This window comes from Alligator mississippiensis, chromosome 11, assembly GCF_030867095.1.
Source record: "Alligator mississippiensis isolate rAllMis1 chromosome 11, rAllMis1, whole genome shotgun sequence".
NCBI lineage: Eukaryota > Metazoa > Chordata > Crocodylia > Alligatoridae > Alligator > Alligator mississippiensis.
Window position 1 is genome coordinate 48445019 of NC_081834.1, and position 11460 is coordinate 48456478.

Below are 11460 nucleotides of genomic sequence, written 5' to 3' on the forward strand. Positions count from 1 at the left end.
CTTGAGGAAGGAGATGGCGTTTCTTATGGTAACTTGCTCTTTTCCCCGGTATTGTTCCTTCTTTTAGGCATAATTGCTGTACCATTGTTGTTGTCCTTGTTCCTTATATTGTTGAGACCCTTACTGTAAATTTGTGTACATAATGTTGTATTATGAAATGATTATGATCCGCTGTATTTAGCTTGCTAGGGGAACTGCTAGCACATCCCCTACTCTAGGGGTTTTCAAGCTTTTTTAAGGAGTGTACTCCTTCTGGTGGTAGTGGCTGGACATCACACGGCCAGTCACATGGCAGCGGCTGGTTGCATGTGTGGCTTCATGGGCTGCTGATGGGCCTCTCACCCAGCTAGTCATGCACCCCCTATCAGCAGCCTGCAGAATCGCATGTGCAATGCATGGCAGTGGTGGTATGGTGTGGTGGACGGTGGCAGCGGCCACTGCATGTGAGCTCCCCCCTGCCACCTCCGCCTGCCTAGCCAGCCGGCACCTGCACATATCACAGAGGAGAACACCCCCAGCCCTGCTCCTGGGAGGTGGTGGTGTGGGGTGTTGCGAGGCAGTGCTTCATTCCTGCCCACCCACTTGTCCCCTTAGCACCTTTCCAAGTACCCTGGAGGTACATGTATCCCTGGCTGACATCCCCTGCCCTACTCAATACTTGCTTTCTTTGTACTGGTTATCTTCATGTATTGAATCTTATTAATGTAATCTCACTTACATATGTTTAGACTATAGTTTCATCTCTGCCAGGTTCTGTCTGTTCACCTATTGTCTAACCTGTGTTTTACCATCGAGTGTTCCTTTGCTGGCTGCCTGGAGGGCCTGCTGAGGGTAGGGGCTGCATACTAACTGGAAGACCAAAGAGGGTCATGGCCTATGCTCTTACAGTGCCTTTTCCTGCCATACCCAGCTGAGTTTGTCTCGGTTTACATTTAGTAAGATTTACTGGTTTTATACTCTTATATTTGTAAATAGTATATATCTATATATCTATATCTATATATACATATGTACGTGCTTTACATGTTTATTGACACTGTACTGTAAAATTAAATCCGTAAAGAGTTAAACATCATTCGGTGTTTCTGGTCTCAGCTCAGGTCTTCTCTGCCCTGCTCTGTAAGGGAGGAAGGTAAACTCATACCCGCTAACACACTCACACCCACTAGCATCTTTTCATTTGAAGAGGGGGTGCCAGCCACATACTACCTGAGCTACACGGAGATTTTGCTATGAACTCTTTGGTACTGGATTGTCCTGATCCTGGTACCAACAGAATGGATAATATATATAAAAGGGCTTACCCAAGTCCATCACTTATCAACATTTTAAAAAGGTAAAAGTTATTTCTTAGGAAAAAATTGACTGTGTGCACAGAATCAGCAGAAAGACTAAATTGTAGGCAAGTACAAAAAGCTGCCTATATGCTACCATGAATTAGCCACTTTGGCACCTGATAGTGAAATAGGAATCACCCCTAAGTGTTTTAGTAAGCTTGGAGATAACCCTGATTCCAAAACCTTACTTTAACTTCGTGCCTGTTCTTATTCCCTGTTCCTAACTTCCTGTGTCAACAACATTCTTTCCTGAGTGTCGGTGGGGTCATCTTTTCATTTGTGTACATGCCATTCTTGGCACTGACATGCAGGAAAGATTTCCATTCCTGAGTCCATAAACCTGCCCACATAGAGGGGGCAGTAGGAGCCAGGGCACATATGTGCAGCACTTGTGGATGTGTAGCAGGCTTAGATGCCTGAAAAAAAGTTCTCAATGATGGCCTAAACTTGCCTGGAGTTGTACGCAGGAAGGCGGAGGGATTGAGAGAGTTCTCATCTTTGCCTCTGAGGGACCAGGGCATCCAACTGAGAAGCTGGAAACCTTCATCATCCACCAAATAACTTCAGTCTGGATCACTTGGTCTTCCCAGGAATGCATTCTAACCAGCACACCACAGATCAGGCACTACTCAGGGCTATCTTTGGGTTGTGTTTTGAAGCTCTAATTCTGGGCAACCATGAAAGAAAGGTATGTGGGAGGGGTGTGGAAACAGAGGAGGATGAGAGCAAGCCAGATGGAGTGAGGAAGCTGCCTCCCTAGCACAGAGAGCCCTGGAAAGCTGGTGTCCTTGTTCCTAGCAGGGCAGAAACCCCTGTCCATTTTTCCAGTGACTATACTAGTAGCACAGCTTCTAAAGGAGCATTTGAGAAGGGCCTGGATAATGAATGACATGAGGTGTCAGCAGGTGTGCTAGAAACTGGAATAATTCATCTTTAAATACCTGAATTCAAAAATTCAGATGAACAGATTCAATATTACCTGTCCTTGCCTTCTCAGGTGGGTGCCCTAGTCATCTGGTTATTGAGGCAGAAGACAAGAAGCTTGTCTTTCTTTCAACTTCTCATCCCGTGGCTGGTCTCTGTATGTACATATTTGCCTACAGGTACAAAAACAGAATTACTTCTGGCACACAAGTGTCCAGAATGAGATGTAGACAAATAACTGTTGTCACAGAGAAAATCAGGAAAGAATAGTCACCTCTCGTATCTGTGTCCTCCCTGAGCTGTTTCTGGGAAGGTCGGCATATAATGGTATCAGTCAAACAAATAAAATGTCAGGTTCTTGACTTTTAGCTTCCTCCTGCCTTTCACTCTTAGATCCTCCAGACTACTCTTGAGCCAGCCCTGTCTCTTGGCCCCTGACCCTGGTCTCCTCTCCAGCTGCTGATTCTGGCCCTGGTGGAGGATGGACAGACCGTGATTTTGTCAATGACATCTGGTGGTGACTGAAGTCACTAGACTGATTCAGATCTGAATGTGCCAGGCACTTGACAAAAGTTGCTTAAAGATCAGTGCACCACAGACTATAAAGAAATCCAAAGACTGAGAAATCAGCTATGCACCACAATACAGCCCATTAAGTCAGAAAGATATTTGGTCTCACCCAAGTTATCTAACTGGCCCTGGTCCCAGAGCTGAGTTTTATCTGCGCAGACTCTCATCGTCTTTAAAAGTCTCTCCAGAAATCTTTTTTTCCATTCCATTTCTTCACCACTAGTCTTTATGACATTTATTTTTGCCTGGAAATCCTACCTAAGGATCCACATATTAAGACAAATTCTAATGATGCTGAATGCAATCTTCTCTCTTAGGAGCAGTGGGCACATCTACACTAGATGCCACCGTGCAGTGGTTATCAGGCTACAGTGCAGTCAGTCTCTCATGTAGATGCATCCAGTTAAAAATGAAATATAATCCAGGTCACAATAGAGGGGGTTTAATACTGTGGGAGTGATGGTGTAGTTGGGATAGTCCAAGAAATATGTGACAGGCAAGTACTTTTGTGAAAGATAAATTTGATTGGACCAACACTATGGTAGGGATAGATTTTGACAAGCTGGCAAATGCAGTGAATTCGTCTTCAGGTCACTGGGAGTTTTTTGTTCCTAATGCAAGAAATGTGTCCCACACCATCTTATCCTCAGTGTGAGCATGTTTCTGAGTAGCTCTCAGGCCTTTTGTCTCTAAATGTTCATTGAAAAAGGTCTGCTAGTTAGGGGGAAGGGGTCTCTCTCTCCCAACCCGGACATAGTTCTGCTTTTTGTTTAAGTGAGGAGCTATTAAACCATGAGCCTAGACTCTGTGTTGACTGGCAGAATTTAAAGAGATTTTTCAAAGCACTAAGGAGAGCTACAGATGCCCTCTCATACACATTAGGCTAAGTTACAAACAGTCTCAGATCAGGCACCTGAGTCTGTGGTCTGCAATCAAGGAATAGATTCCACTCGTTTGAGTGGACTCTATTCATACCAGTGGCCTCCGGGCCTGTTCTTCTACCATAATTTGCATCCAACAAATTCGGAGATGCCTATCTGCCCAGACTGTGCTTCTTCGCTTTTTCTCTGTTCTGAGCGGTGCATATGAGAGGGATGTCTTGTGCACAAATGCTTCAGGAACTGATGTTCTTGATGGAGAAACATCACGTCGAGTAAGTCACAACCCAGACGTCTCATTCCACTAGAAAATCAACCAGTGAGAGATTTGGGATTTTGTATTAGAATGAAAAAATTCAAATATAACATTTCCCACTTTAAAAAAAGACAAACAGTATGCCTAGAATTTATTTTAAGGAAGACTGAGACATAGTGTCGTCTTTCCATCCTGACATGCTTTGTTCTCTTGCACCTCAACACAGAGGTTGCCAAGGAATTGCCCTGAGCAGAAGTTTGAACAGTTTTCAAACACCTGAATGGAGGAAGATCTGCCCGAGCACCAGCTTGAGCAGAGTGCAACTTTAATTAAAGACTTGGGACAAGAGTCCCTAAAGTGTAGCGAAGTTTGGGTATTTTTCTCTCCTTAGATTTATGAGCTATTGCTGATGAGTAACGTAAAGGCCACAAACTGGATTTGGCTTTTTTAAAGACTGGACTTTTATGGCATGCCTCCTCCCCTCTCTCTCTTACCTAATTTACTCAGTGAGCTGCAGACACAGGATTGAAAGAGTTACAATGCCCCTTTATTCAATATGGGGGGCCTTTGTTTCAGATTGATTTCAGATTGCTTTTATATAGTGGCCATGTTGCATTTTTATAACACATAAAATATTTTTTCAGGCTCTGGACATAAGTTATTATTACTATATTCTTTTAATTTTGAAACTTAAATGGAGTTCATGTCTGAGAGATTATAAAGTAATTTACTTCCTTAGAAAGCTATTGCTGCCCCATACTAAAGGAGTGCCATGCCTTGCAGAACAGTCACTTCTTTAATTTTAAAGTAAAGACAGCAAAAGAAGAGATTTACATGGGCTCCTTGCATACTTGCATTTGAATTAATAACTCTTTATTTCTTGTAAATGAACATGTACCATAGGATGGGAAAAAGAACATATTCTAGGAATATAATAGCATATGGGAGACTAGATCTTTAAAGATTTGCCAGGAGGGGAGCTTCATTTTAAATAAAGAACAGCATTCTTGGAAGAAATTGAACATTTTACTGAAGGGGTCACAGAAAGTGATAAAGCAGTTCAATGTAAGTTTCATAGTTGGTAGGGTCGGAAGGGACCTGAGCAGATCATCAAGTCCAACCCCCTGCCATGGCAGGAAAAAGTACTGGGGTCAAACGACCCCAGAAAGGTGTTTGTCTAACCTCCTCTTAAAGACCCCCAGGGTCGGAGCCAGCCCTACTTCTCTTGGAAGTTGGTTCCAGATCCTAGTCGCCCTGACAGTGAAGTAGCGCTTCCTGATGTCTAGTCTGAATCTACCCTCTGCCAGCTTGTGACCGTTATTTCTAGTCAGTCCTGGCAGTGGTCAGGGTAACAGGGACTCCCCCAATGCCTCCTGGTCCCCCTTGGTCAGTTTATAGACAGCCACTAGATCCCCTCTCAACCTTCTCTTTTGGAGGCTGAACAGGTTCAGGTCACTTAGCCTCTCCTCGTAGGGCCTGCCCTGCTGCCCCCTGATCATGTGGGTGGCCCTCCTCTGAACCATCACCCCGATTTCCAATATAGCCACTTTTCTTTATGTTGGTGCTGATGCGATATTGGACCGATGTATCAGCACATCTCTAGTTAATAATGATATACGTTCTTGTTGATGGGGATAAAATGAGGAATGATGAGAATAACTGGGCCAGAGACAGTCATTATGAAATGTTATGCCATGAGCTGTTTCTACAAGATTATTTGCAATTGATTTCAGTCAGACTCACAAGCAACAAGGTATTATTAGCAGTGTGGGTACTATTTGCGTACTATTACCAGCATGGCCCAAAAGAGATTATGATGTGCCCTTTATCAGGGCAGGGAAATAGCACGCACTGACTTCTTCACTACCATGGCTAGATTGCAACCAGGCTTCCAGTTACCTGGTTTACACCTGACTATGATTTCTGGGATAGGCAACTTTTTCCAGCTGCAAACCAGAACAACCTCCCCAGGTCGGAGGTGGGAGGGTGCTTGGACCCTGCCAAAACTGCCACTAGTTTCCCCGCTGTGGCACAAGTAGAGCACGCACAGCCTGCGTTCCTTCTCATGGCAGCCTGGGGAGAGCACCTGCAGAAGGTGCCTCTTATTGCCAGAAGCTGCTCAAGCCCTAAAATCCCCAGGCCAGATTCAAACTTTTTGCAGGCCATAGGTTGCCGATCCCTGCTGTAGTCAATTCTGCATGAACATCATGGACATAACATGAGTTAAACCATTGTAACTCTACGTGTAGGTGGGTACTGCAGCCAGACATAAAAATGCTAAGGTTAGAAAATCTTTAGCCTAAATAAACACAATTCCGAGGGAAGTGCAGTTATTGTCTCATCAAACATAATGTCTGGCATTTCTTCCACGGGAGATGAAAACCTGCTGGCTGCCTCAGTTGCCATTAGTGTTATCCAGTAGGAAGTATATACACATTTCTCTGCAGATGTTTTGATTCTTACAGCTTACACAATGCACCTGCCCTACTGTGGCTCTAATGAGATTAACCACCTCTTTGGTGAGGTCCCAGCCCTGCTCAAATTGTCCTGCTTGGACACGTCCCAATATAAGACTGCTGATTGTATGTGGCATTGTCCTGCTCCTCATCCCCTCTTCCACCATCCTAGCCTATTACGCTCACATCCTTGCTGCAGTCCTAAGGATGAAGTCACCCAAAGGAAAGCAGAAAGCTGTGGCCACCTGCTCCTCACATCTGACTGTGGTGGGCATGGTCTATGGGGCAGCCATCTCCATGTACATGAGACCCAATGCCTCTGGCTCACCAGTACAAGACAGGATGTCCTCTGTATATTGTACCATTGTCACCTCAGTGCTGACTCCACTGATCTACAGCCTGAGAAACAGGGATGTCTCGGGAGCCCTAAGAAAGCTGGTTGGGAAATACAGAGGACGCTGCAGCCCAGTCAGGACGGGGACAGCTGGGGCCCCTCTGGCAGGGCTGGGGGACAGGAGGCTGCAGGTCAGGAGTGAAGGGCAGCAGCAGGGCTGGGGGGCTGTGGCTTGGCGCTGAGGGGCGACAGGATGGGCAAAGACAGGGCACTGGCATGTCTCTCCCCTCTCCTGTGTGACGGGACTACAGTGCCCAGCATCCATCATCTTGGTACAGTTTCCATGGGGACCCCCGACCCACCCACAGACACTGTCTTGTCTTGGGGACTCCAGGTGCACGGTGTCCTCTCTCCATCCAGGCTGAGTTTCTTCCAAGGGGAGAGTTTCTTAACGCTCGTGTGTGTGCATCTTACCAATCATTCAGGTGCAATAAAACGGCATGTTACCCTGTCAGCCTGCAGGAGCAAACTGCGGGCCTGCCCAGGGCAGTGTGGGCCATAGACAACCGCTGGGTGCTGAATAGTGTCCAGACCCTAGTGGTTGTCTTCATGCTACCCACTGCCCAGACCCTGACCCTAGAGACTGCCTGCTCCCAGAAGCAGGTGCCCCCATGCACCGAGGAGGACGTCCTGTGCTACCTCCCGCAGTCAAGAGCCCTGGCCTGGCCCGCATCTTGGGTCCCCTGCCACCTCGCCCCCCAACCTGGGCCCAGGCTCACTGTTCAACCCTGGGCACATAAGTATCCAAAATGCCTTGTAGATAACCAAAAAAGTGATCACTTGGTTACACAAGGAAACTACTGAATGTACAAACCCAGATTCCCCATGTCACTGCAACCATGTCTTGGGGAACGATCCTTTGAAGGGTCCTTCTGGGTCATGAGGAGATAAGTGTGTTAGGATGGTGAACCCTTGCATTTCTCCACCCTGTCTCTTGCATTTTCCCGCCTTTCTCTGTCTGATTTCTTGCAGCTGGTGCACTGCGTGCTAATGCTTGCTTTTTCCCGCCTTTTTTGCAATCTGCTCTTTCTCCCGCCCTTTTCCCTTGTTGAGCTGAGCTGAATCGAAACACTGAAGAGACTTGGTTTCAAGTTAGAGATTTAACTAGGCACTGCTTACTTAGGGCTTTAAATGGTTAATTGTCTGTTTAATTGTTTAACTGTTTGTTTAATTGTAAAGTAGAGGAACTTAAACCAAACAGGGAAAGGAAACCGATGGGTATACAAAGAAGGCTTTTGAGAACTGTGACTAAAGACAGTCGGGTGACGACCTCGTGTGGTTGCAGAGTGGAAAGTTTCCTCATGCATACAGGGAAGAGCACACACCAACTGCTGCAGCTTCCTTAGCCTGACGAAGGGTTTTTGAACCCGAAAGCTTGCTTAATAATTATTCTCCAACCATTTGGGTTGGTCTAATAAAAGATATCAAATTCACCCAAGGAACCTCTCCTCATGCATAGGCAATTCCATGCAAATGCAGGGGTTGAACCATGGGCGTAACAGCAGGAAACCGGGCATGGTTAATGCTAATGAGGGTGAACTGAAAAGTATAAATGTACAAAAGCCATGGTATTCTGCGCGGTGTTCGCAGTGCTCTGCAAGGTGTGTGTGCGCGGTGGCTCACCCGTCCGAAGTTGCCTCCACTCTGGTAAAGCAGTTGAACGCAGTGTGTGCTGGGGTTTGCCCCTGCTCTGCTCTGGCTAATGAGTATCAGGATCCCACGGGCAACTGATTCGTCAGATTCCTGAGTCATTGGTCCTCACATGGGGTTGAAGTTTAACAAGTGAAGTGTGTGGAAAAAGCAGATAAGTGCAGGCATGTCCCTGTCTGGCTGATCCCCACCGCCTGGTCCTGCTGCAAGGAAGAATGTACTGTAATATATACGTTTGTGTTTGAATAGAGGTAGATAGAGGACCCTCTAATCTACCTTATAGAGGGTCCCATCCAACTCTATAATTATGAATCTATAATTAATTATTTGATCCTTACAATGTTAATAAAAACAGAAAATTCTTGCTAGGATATCTATATACATTGATGCATTTCAGGGGAATTGAGTAGGAGGAGGAAATTCTTGCTTTTAAGGGGTAAAATCCTGGCTCTACTAAAGTCAGTGACAAAATTCCCATTCACCTCAATTTGTCCTGGTTTTCAGACATACACGAAATCCTGAATGGATTGAGACAAAATGAAATTTTGTCATTATAATGTATCTGTATTTACATTCCTAATATCACTCAAGGCAGACACGGTTCCTTGGGTGAATTTGATATCGTCAGGCTAAGGAAGTTTTAGCAGTTGGTGTGTGCTCTTCCTGTGCATCCCGGCAGAGCACACACCAACTGCTGCAGCGTCCTTAGCCTGACGAAGGGGTTTTGAACCTGAAAGCTTGCTTAATAACTATTCTCCAACCATTTGGGTTAGTCTAATAAAAGATATCAAATTCACCCAAGGAACCTTGTCTGCCTATGTCCTTAGACCAACACGGCTACAACCTACACCCCTGTAATACCAATCAATACGTTTTCATTTCTAATCTGTTGAAGCCTCCTGGTACAGAAACTCTTGGAGTCAATATAGATTTGACAGTGGGACACTGCAACCTATCGGACACCCGACACCCCAGGCACCTCTGCACTTTTACCTGCGCTGCTACATCCCCTTTCCCCCCTACTCCCAGCCTGTCCCTCCCCCCCGACGCCTCCATTTCCATTTCACTAATTGGCTTTCTTGCCCGCATTGCAGGCCAGGCCAGCCTCTGGCTTCGTTACTATTCCTGCCATCCAGCACCAACTGCAGGTACTTCCTCAGCCTGTCAGCAGCCTGAGGTGCAGTTTCCCCGCAACCCCTGCACCTAACACCTTGAAAATTGGCGGGCTTCGTGGCCTCAGCAGGGGCCAACAACCCTGCAGATTTCACCCTACTGTGGTATAACACAAACACGTGACAGTTTTGCTTTCAAGAATTTGGGGTGCAGTTATCCCCGAACCCCTGCACCTATCTCCTTGAAACTTGGCAGGCTTCATGCTCTCAGGGGCTACTACCCCTGCAAGATTCATTGAAATCAGACACAAAACAACAAAGTTATAGATATGTCATTGATTCCCCATTACACCCTATGGCCAAATCTCCGAATCGAAGCAGAAAACTGATTTGGAGCTCAAAATCGAATTGTTGGCCTCTGAATCGGCCAAATCTGAGCCCAAATCGAATAGTTCCCTGTTTGCACACGCTACTGATCACATCTCAGGCTACAGGGTTACAGGAGCTTGCTCACAGGCAACGCTCTAGCAGGATGTTTGCCGATCCCTTTGACACAGCTGGACACATTTTTTTAAAGCCGTTCTTTGACACATCCAGGTTTAGCCGGAGTCGAAGACAGGACGCTGACCGGGGTGGCCTGGTGCTCTGAGTGAGTGCAGGGAATCGGCTTTCCTGACTGCCCGCCTGGTATGTGTGGTTCACGAGCTGAGGGTCAACCTAACGGCCTGATTTGTGGTCAGGAAGGAATTACCCCCTGACTCGGGTTGACCGGTGCAGGGCAGGGGATCTGCCTTCCTTTGCACCATGTGTAGGTTAATCTGGGCACACCTTTCCTCATCAAGGCCCTGCCACTGCTGGGGCCTTGGGTCCGGCCAGTTCACTCCAGGCTACTGCCAGGGCTGGCCACCCGTGCATCCCCACCACCCCCAGCACAGCTTCCCTGCAGCTGAGGGCGTGCTCTAGCGCCCCCCAGCTTCTGACATGAGCCACTGCAGACTTGTGCCTGCATTTCCTGAATGTCTATTCCTCTTCCCCCTGGTTGGGTGGTCTGTAGTAGACACCCACCGTAAGGTCCCTTTCGCCATGCCCCCCTTGTAGTTTGACCCACAGTGTCTCTGCCTGACCCTCCTCTACCCCAAAGCTAATCCTGGATGATGTGAGGTGCTCTTTGACATAGAGCGCAACCCCGCCACATTTCCTCTCTGTCCTGTCTCTTCTATATAGGGTGTACCCCCGAATGCCCTCCACCCAGTCGTAGGTAGGGTCCCACCAGGTTTCTGTGAGCCCTACTAAGTCTGGGTTCTTGCTCGCAATCAGGAGGCACAGTTCCTCCTGCTTGCTCCCCATACTACGAGCATTAGTGTAGAGGCACCTGAGGCCTCCTGAGGGTGCCCGTGCCTCCCTCCCACTCCCAGGACAGTTGTGGCCCCCTGCTCCCTGGACGTTGATGCTCGCCTGTGCTTCCCTTCCTCTTGTCACCCTGCATGCTGGTGAAGCATCCTCTCCACTCCAAGTGGCCCGTTCCCCTGGCAAAGCTAGTTTAAAACCCGCCGTACAAGATCAGCCAACCTAGAGGAAAAGATACGTCTGCCCTTAGGGGAGAGGTGAAGCCCATCCCACCCCAGCATGCCCTCAGTACAAAAACATGGGTCGTTGTCAAAAAACCCGAAGCCTGCCTCGTGGCACCAGCTCCAAAGCCACTGGTTAACCACGTCAATGCAGGCCTCATGATACCTACCATGTCCACTTACCAGGAGAATGGAGGTAAATACCACCTAGGCTCCCATCTTCTTCAGTTGGTGTCCCAAAGCCTTGTCGTCCTCCATGATGTTATCCGGCTTGCTCTTGGATGCATCATTTGTACCCACATGGACCACAACTAG